Raw genomic sequence first — 9389 nt, 5'->3', positions numbered from 1 at the left:
TAAAAAGGAAGTATGAATTCAATTTTACTGCAACATTTATTTGTTCCTGAGTTATTCAAATCCTACTTTAAATAGATACATAACAATTTGTAGGAGTTAGAGCAACAAATCAAACATATTTTACATGAACAGATCCCTGCACGTTGTTTTGCATAGCCCTGTGGAGTCTTACATTTATGAAGTAGTTCCTGCTGGAAGCCAATGACTGCACAATGACGCTGTAACTGCCTCCTTCCCTTTGGTTATTTAAAGGGTTTTAGAGCCTTCTAAAAACCTGTGGTCATATTAGCGGGGCTATGAAGTGGAAGAACAAGCAAGGTTAATGAGCAGCACTAGACAGAGCAGTGCTGACATATGGTGAAAAAAGGTAGAAAGATGTAGAAATGGAAAAGTCTTTGTTTCTGATTGTGATGTTAACCTTTAATGTGTAATGCTAAAATCAGATTAAGGAATTATGATTTGCCTGTGGGATCCATTCTCTAAATGGATTCATACAACTTATCTGAGTGTGGCCACAATTGTCAAACTACATCTTAACCACAACCAGCAAAACTGTGGAGCTCATCTCTGCTGAGGCAGAACTAAAATCTGGAAATAATCAGCTAGTGGGGAACATGAGAAATTCTCCAGAAAACACTTTAACGCCACTGGAGCCCACTGCTCCTCAAGATTGGATTCAGGTACCTAATCCCAGGCGGCAGCTGCCCCCCTCCCCCTTGCCTTTATATGGTGGAGCAGAGCAGCTATGGGGTGTCAGAAGGGGCAGTGAGACTGCTGTGGTTGACACCTGCGGGGCGCTATAAATCTAAAAAAACAAAAAAACAACTGTAGCTGCCATTATTAGTTTGTACTGTACTTCTCTCTCTCGAGCCTCTCTGTCTCAGATGCTGTCTGCTTTAATGCAGGATGAAGGCTTCTGCCATCACCAAACCATTAGATAAGCAAGGCATCCAAATGCCTCGACTGATTCTGCCCAACATTAAAGATCACAGAGGAAAGCTGTTGTCGTGACTGCTCTTCCACAAGACAAGGAGGCTCCAACTGAAAACACCCTCTCGACATACATTTGACATTTCATTTCAGCTGAAGGACCATATTGGAAGATTTACACATTTTGCAGGGATGGTTGTATTCTTCAAAAATCTTGTATTTATTTAAGGTTGTCTGATCCACGGCATCATAGCAATAACAATCCTAATGTGCGAACAGATGTATGTAATGATTTCATCGATTCATAATCAGCTAAATTTTTACCGACAAACCCTAAGCTGTAGTTGTATTGCACATTCAAGAGTAAAGTAATGTCATGGAATTCCCAAGATATTTGCTCGTGATGAAATGAACTCATAACAAGGTCTTCCTGCTAAGGAACCAATTCAGTCCTTCTAAAGGAAAGTATTACTTTAATACATGTAGTTAATCTTTGCATTTGACCTGGTCAGATTCCTTCAGGTAATGCAATTTGCCCCACATGTTCTCATAAACACTAGAGGAACCTGGTAAACCTCAATCAGAGATGGAGTGATTTTGTTTGAGGATCAACAAATAGGTAAATTTACTGAATTATACATAATTCAGTAAATGTACTGCATCATTCTTTTAGTAATGCCTTTTAGGAATTTCTGCTCTTAAAAGTTCCCACTTTTATTCTTCTAGAATGTTTTTATTCCGTTTATAAAAGGTTGTTTGCACTCTGGCTGTTTCCTCATCTCGTCTCTCTCACTTGGTCGTATTCCACACCACCGGTAGGCATGTTCCTTACAGATGATCTCCTCTGGAATTTCCATTTGCAGCGCTCCGACTGTTACGCTCAGCAGCAGTGTTTTAGCACGGCCGTCAAAGTCGGACTGCCCCTTGCACTGCCTGAAAGTGTGACACCTCCATTCCATGTTCTTGTCAGTCCGTGGAAGAAAAACTGGATTAATGTCAGCCTCACAAAGCAAAGTGTTGCTTCGAACATGAGAGTGATTCTTGTTGATACAGTCATCTACAGCATCTGTCAGAGGGGAGGAAAACACAAGGTGGGGGTTGGGATGTGTATGCGCATGCATGTGTGTGTGTGTGTGTGTGTGTAGGGGGGGTATGTGTGAGGATAGGGGGGTAAACACTTCAGAACATTGGATACACACCAGCAGGGTCTTCAGATGAAGCCTGTTTAGAGACAGAGCCTTAATCACATGTAAGCAGCATCAGGCAGCCGACACCTAGATGTGTTTTGAGATGTGGTATGTGTGTGTTTTCTTCTAGACCCTCCCCCATGGCCTTCCTTTCCCCTTGATTTTCCCTAGAGACACCCTGCTGAGAAAAACGACAGGGCAGCAAAAATGTACAAAACCAGCTCTCTCCTAGCTTACACCACCATTTTCTTTGTGGAGAAAGTGCCTGAACCAATTTCAAGCACCATCATGCAAATAACATGCAAACAAAGTCAAAACATATATATATATATATATATATATATATATATATATATATATATATATATATATATATATATATATACACACACACACACACACACACACACACACACACACACACACATATACACACTGTATATACATACATATATATACATACATGTATATATATATATGTATATATATATATATATGTTTTGACTATATAAGGGGGTATTAAATACATAAATACCCCCTTGTCTTTTGTATAATAAAGTACTTTCACTATGCATAGTTTTAATAGTCAAATAAAGGTTGGTTTTGTATTTGAATTTGGGCAATACTGTTCCTGTACAGCTCAAAGAAAAAGAAACGTAATCTCTGATTGTCAACTTAAGAAAACATCCATTTTTACTGCCTTATGAAGGTATCTGGTTCGAGACTGCTTCATGTTAAGTGATGATTATGTTTACATTCTTGTACTTGTTTTTCATAATTATCTAAGAGTCTGTTTGTTTCATATGTGCACTGATCTGTAAAATCTGTAAAATATGCATTGACACCAAAGTCCTAAACACACCCTTGATGAAATGACTGAGGACAGGTAGGCAAATATTCCTTTGTTTTTCTTTCAGCAAATACATTATCACTGGTAAAAAGGGTGTACAGTATGATTTCCAGGAAAATATAGATGTTTCAAAGCAGATCTAAGAGCGGGTGCAGCATCCTGCATAATGATCACAGCACAGTGTATGAAACCATTATAAGTGGTCGATTTAAAGTTGTGACAGTTCAAGGAAAGCCCGAGCTATAACATATTCAGAATGGTTGAGAACAAGGTCAGTGTTTTAGTATCTTTCCACGTCTTTGCACTGAAGCAGACAAGGATACAGCAGTACATTTCATTTGGGGCCACCAGGGAAGACAATGTAGAACCATGACTTGTCTAGATATTTGGTGCTCGTTCTGAGGACGATGGCTCAGTAAAGCCCTGCGCTGAAATAAATTTGTGAGCCGACTTGCATTTGTATCAAAGAATGACTAGATTCTTTCACCTCCCCGACCGAGTGATACACTTCATCTTCTTTGTAATGCATGTGCTTTACATTGTAAGGTGTAACATTGGCTTGGACTTGCCCAATTGACCTGCATTCCAGAGCCAGCCCAGTCTTTGCTCTCCACACCTGGGACCCAGTGCTGGTGTGTGGCTGTCATCGGACATCGCCACGCCATGCGATTGATGACAGCTATTCACTGATGAAGCTGTATTCATCATTCCTGTCCAGGGCTGCACTGACCAGATGGACCCTGACCATCCATCCACTGTCAGGGACACATCTGTTCCCGTTGTTGCTCAGAGTACTAACAAGTCACCTGCTCCCTGAAAGGCTGCTGTCAGCCACAGAGGAATGGATGCCGCCACACGCCGCCTGTTAAAAACAAGAGATAGAACCCTATTACAAAACAAATTCACTTTGTTTAAGAGATATTATGCAATAATCAGACTATTTTGCCATAAATCATTACATTTGCTTTCATGTTTGGAGAAAATGAAGTGCTTTAAAGGGAAGTAGTATTCTTAGGTGAATTTCTCCCTCCTATTTTCAGACAGCTGCAAATCAATATAAAAGAAAATTATGGAAAAAGAAAGCAGTTTACCAGCTTTAGTCATAACCTGTCAATCTTGCATTATCATTTAATTCTGTATTTTCTTTATTCTCTTGGGGGGGCAATAACTGTCTTATTAATGTTGAAAAAGCTTCAGAATAGTCTGAACATGTTCCACCCATTGTCAAAAGACATCAAAATACAACTTCCATTTTGAAATAGCTTGTACAAAAGAGCCACTATAATGTTCTGCACATCCATTAGCTACAAAAGGGGAATCTGTTGCTCTGATTTTAACATGCAGGAAAAGTCATCATTCTGTTTTATTTTCCTGCTTTTGCTTCGTGACCATGTAACCTTTTGCAAACACTCAGTCTCAGAAGAAAACATCATTTGCATGAGGGCTCCATGCTTTCAGTGGTCATCACTCCTTTTTTTGCATATTCATTATAAAATGTTAAAGTTTGCTTTTCATGGCCCGTGTAGTGTCGATGTTCACACTTGTGCACCTTGCACGTGCTGACGAATGAGAGCTGGTGGTCTTGGCAGCAGTGCAGCAGCGCCAGTCTCTCAGGATCTGTGTTGAAGTGGTTTGGAGGCGTATTTATCTGGTGAGCTAAGTTCATTAGACTCCCTGAGAGGAGGCTGAGAGTTCCTGAGGAAGCCCCAAGAAGTTCTTCATTGTCTTAAGACTCAATTGTAATCACCTTACTCAGCGTGACTGACAGAAGAGCTCTCTGGCATGATTGAAATTATTGATCTCTGGGCAGCTCTCCCTGGAAGAGTCTGAGATCCACAATCACATCTTCCACTTTAAAAAAAAAAGAATCTATTCATCTGCCTTAATGATTTGATCGATAATTAGAATCAGAAAAGTGGGGGCTTTGATCACGTGCTCATTTAGCACTGTAGCAGGTACGCCTTTTCCCATCACAGAGGAATCTGCTGAGTAAAGCTGATCTGGTGGGCTGGGGCAGTGAGGGCAGAGTGGAGGCCCAAACAGCAATGACTTTCAGATTCACAAGCTTCACCCAGCCAGCTCTGTCCGTCTCTCTTCACCATCGTGCAAGATCGGCAAGATTTTTGTCACCTTCAGGGATGGCAAACATCCAAGTGCTCTTGGAACCAAAATTCATTCTCACAGCATCCTGTTGTAGCAGCATGAACCTGTTAATCTTTAGAAAATTGCAGCTTTAAAGTAGTATCACAGATCACATGGTGTGTAAACTCCTCCACAGTGTGACGTATCCATAAACATTCTACATTAGTATAGGAACACATCATCATGACAACTGACTTTTTAGTGTTTTGTGGACATGAAGTAGTTAGAAGACATGTCCCCAGACTATTATCATTACTTATATCTTCACAACTATTTTATATTATGGTCTGAGTGACCATAATATTTTTTTATTTTGAAATAATTAAGTTAACAAATAAATTAAAAAGCAAAACTACATGGAGCAGTGCTGACTCTGTTATAGTAACTCAGTCAATAGTTTACAGAGCTGCACACCCTCATTAAAACTCTGTACGTGGCACAACTTCTCCATGGTAACATAATGATGACAGCCTGACTTGCTGACCAAGACCAAGAACCATGTTCTTTGGTTCTGCCGCCCTCACAGAGTCAGCGCTTGTTGACAGTATGTATCAGTGTCCTGTACCACACAGAGGAAGTTTGGAATCCATTACCACTAACATTCTACCACCAATGCTTTGATTTGAATAGATCAGGCCATTTCTATTGCTGTGGAAACGCCTAATTGCCAGTTCAGACAATAATGACCACAGAATGTTGTCTCCACTGACACTCCCTCCCACTCTATTTCTGCCCAGGGGCCAATTCTGTGTCCTTCAGGTGCAAAACACAACACACTACAACACTTAACAAATCTCACTGATAAAATAACAAATATTTTACATTCATTTAAAAAATGAAAAACAAAAAGACAACACATCTCAACAGTGAATGAAAAAATGGTTCACATCGTCAATTTTTTTTTTTTATGGGATGTACCAGAACACCCAGAATACGTTAAATCCGGCTACTTCTGTAACATATGCACTGACAGTGTGTTTGACGTATTTCCCATCTGTCTCGACAATATCAACTCTTTCTTGGTGAAGCAGAGCCAGTGTTTTTCTATCGTGGTAATTTTAAGGCATCTAAAAATCACACAGAAAGTGACTTGACTTGACTTCAAGCATGACATAGGATAATTTTAGACACACTACTGGCATGACACAAGGGATCTTTGATGCAGACTGAAATTTCCACAAAGACTGACATGTTTTTTTTATATATATATTTTTTACATAAACTCACAGTAGCTAGATAAGGTTTCTTTCAGACTTTGGTGAGTCAGACACTTCAGTTTTGACCCAACAATAAATATTCTGTGCTGATTGGCAAATACTAGTTGTCATAATAAATAAATAACAATATACCTTCATATAAACCCTACTGTTTTTTGTTTTATTTTGTTTTTTCAATAGGGAGGCCTTTAGTCACAAAAACTGAATAATGTGCCTTTAATAAACATTAAGGCTCATATTAAAATAAAATGATGGAAAATAAGAGCTCTGCTTACAGCAGTTTGTGGATTATTTTTATATTTTAGAAAGAGACAATGCTTCTGAGTTTTTCCAATGTATTTCTGATACCAGAAGTGTAATGATATTTACTTCAACTATATAAAATGCCAGACATCACATCTGAAATCTCCTTCAATTGCCCCTTGGACAATTGAAGGAGATTTAAAATAAAAATTTTGAATTTGAAAACACTGACTCATCACATCAAAACAATGTAGTTGCATAAATAGTAAGAAGCAAATATCTATTTTTTATTTGGGATCAATTTTCCTTTTAATATAAAATGTTATAATATGTTATAATAAATAGGAGTATGACAACACTTTACTAGCATCGTCTATGAGCTTAATTTTCATGTAAATCTGTTTCAGTCTGCTGAGCCACTATATATTTATATCTAATATTTATTTTGTATCTTCATTGAAACAACACCTGATTATTAATTTGTAATCAATAACATATAGTATTGTAGGGGTCCTTGAATACCAAGCTAGTCCCTCTTCTGAAGTAACCCTCTTATGTTTGTGTTGATTACAACCCAATGAGACTGACCCATAGAACAGACAAACTCATCAGCTAATTGCTAAGGGTATATACAAAGGTCACTGAACAATTAAGAGAAATTGAACCTGCAGTGAAGTGTAGCCACACACAGTTTCTACAGAAAGAAAATCACAAGACAAACATTAAATTGCTTTAATGTAAAAACACAATGAAGAGTACAGTGTATGTTGCAAATTGGGTGCAATGGATAAAAAAAGACAATTATGGGGACATTGATGTGATGTTGTCTTTTTCTTTTATATGACTGAACAATATTATTGTACCTCTTGTTTCTTTTGGGATGTTATTCTAATCAGAGTCCTGTTTAAAAAAGACAAGTGCATAACATTATCGTAAAACAAAGATTTGGCATCTCTGTTTGTTGTGGCCACACTTTTTCTCTGCAATAGACGTGTAAAATGTCTCAGGTTTTGATTAAACTATTCAAAACCTTTCACTGTCATTATTTGCTCTGCAGTAAAAAAGCTTTGCGGCATGTATCCAGATTGTGAATTACCCTCCCACAGGGCTATTTAGCCCTGTATTGTCAGTACAGTGATAAAGCCATTGATGATAAGAATACAAAAGAAAATCAACCCTTTTTCAACCAACATTTAGTATTTCTGTCAAGCAGAATTGGCCTCCTTCGAACATGTAGGTGACCTGCAAATGAAGACAAATTCAACTGTATATTTAGTTCATTCACTACACATCGGTTTATTATCATTGTACAAATCCAAAAATAATCAAAGGAGCTATAATTGTAAAGCAAGTGAGGCATATACTGTATATCTTCAATATAAAAGTTCTTTTCAAAAAATGTAAATGTTCTGGCAAGTGGGCAAACATTTTATTTATTCAGGCACAAAACACCGAGCAAACTGGTGACTTACCCAGGGTGTATCTGGCCTCCACCTGTTGTCAGGTTGGATATGGGGCAGCGTAAACCCGTGACTCAGTTTAGAGAAGCGGATCAAGACGAGATGATTATTGACCCTCTCATCTTCAAGAAAATGAATGACGAAGAAATGAAAACACTGAGCATCAAGAGATCAGCAGCACATCACAGGTGATGATGAAAGAAAAAGCAATAGATTCAATTTTTACTTTCCATAACTAGACAAATAATCCTTCCCTTCATTATTGTGATTGTTTATTGGAGAGCATTTAGCGAGGTAGCTTTTTTTTGTGATCATAAAGTTAGTACAACGTTGTCTTCCTTGGGGACTTGTCCTGTTTGAGAATTGCCAAATGCTGTTTAACTTGTTGAGCCCACTGCCGTGCTTTAGCTCTAATGACTAGTATTTCAGTAGTTATTCAGGAAAAACAGATGACAAAATATACAGTAGATCTCAAAAGGGTGATTTTTTCAGTATCACCATATTGTTGAAATATGGTTATATAACCATAATTTTGTCTTATGTTTATAAAAAACAAAAACAAACAAAATTTCTTTAAATACTCAGCTGATGATTATGTATGAAATACATTTAATGTAAGCTGTAAAACAAGGAAGATAGCTGTATATCCTATATGATGTAAATATACCTGATTTATACAGTATTTCAACATATTCTTTGTGTCATGTTTTGCTTCTTGTCTCGTTTTTGGTACAACTGTCCCAATAGTTACTCTGTGTTTCCTCTTTCATTGGTCAGCTCATCTGCTCTTCATTGTGTCTGTTTCCTAATGTGGTATTTTCCTGTGTGTGGACCTTTTTTCATTTATTACATTGTGGAATTACTCTGACTGGAATTATCCTTTACTAGACTGTTACCTCAACTCCTTTGGTTCCTTTTTGGCTTACCTTCTGTTACCTCTTCCAGTTACTTCAATTTTTTTGTCTGTGTTTATTTTTATTTGATCACACAAAAAAGTAAACATCAGCGTAGTATCCAATTTTCTGCAAAAAATAATATTTTCTTGTGTTTGCATATGTGCAGCAAACTGACCATTGTATATACTAGTGAGTACCCATGTTTGTAAGTTAAGTGCATGTGTGAATGGGTGATGCTGTGCATGAGCTTGAATATATCTGTGTGTGTGTGTGTGTGCATGTGCAGATATGTGAATTGATGCCTGCTCTGTGCTTCCCTGCTCATGCACAGGCACTCCAGAGATGTCTGCACTAATGGAGACTGAAGCTGTCGTGGCTGTATTGATTGCACAGACCAGCAGATTATTGCTCTTAAGAGTGACCAACAGCAACCCACTAAGGTAAAAACTTCTCTGACCAACAGG

Source organism: Antennarius striatus, chromosome 12, assembly GCF_040054535.1.
Source record: "Antennarius striatus isolate MH-2024 chromosome 12, ASM4005453v1, whole genome shotgun sequence".
In the NCBI taxonomy this organism is placed as follows: domain Eukaryota; kingdom Metazoa; phylum Chordata; class Actinopteri; order Lophiiformes; family Antennariidae; genus Antennarius; species Antennarius striatus.
This window is presented reverse-complemented; position numbering follows the sequence as displayed.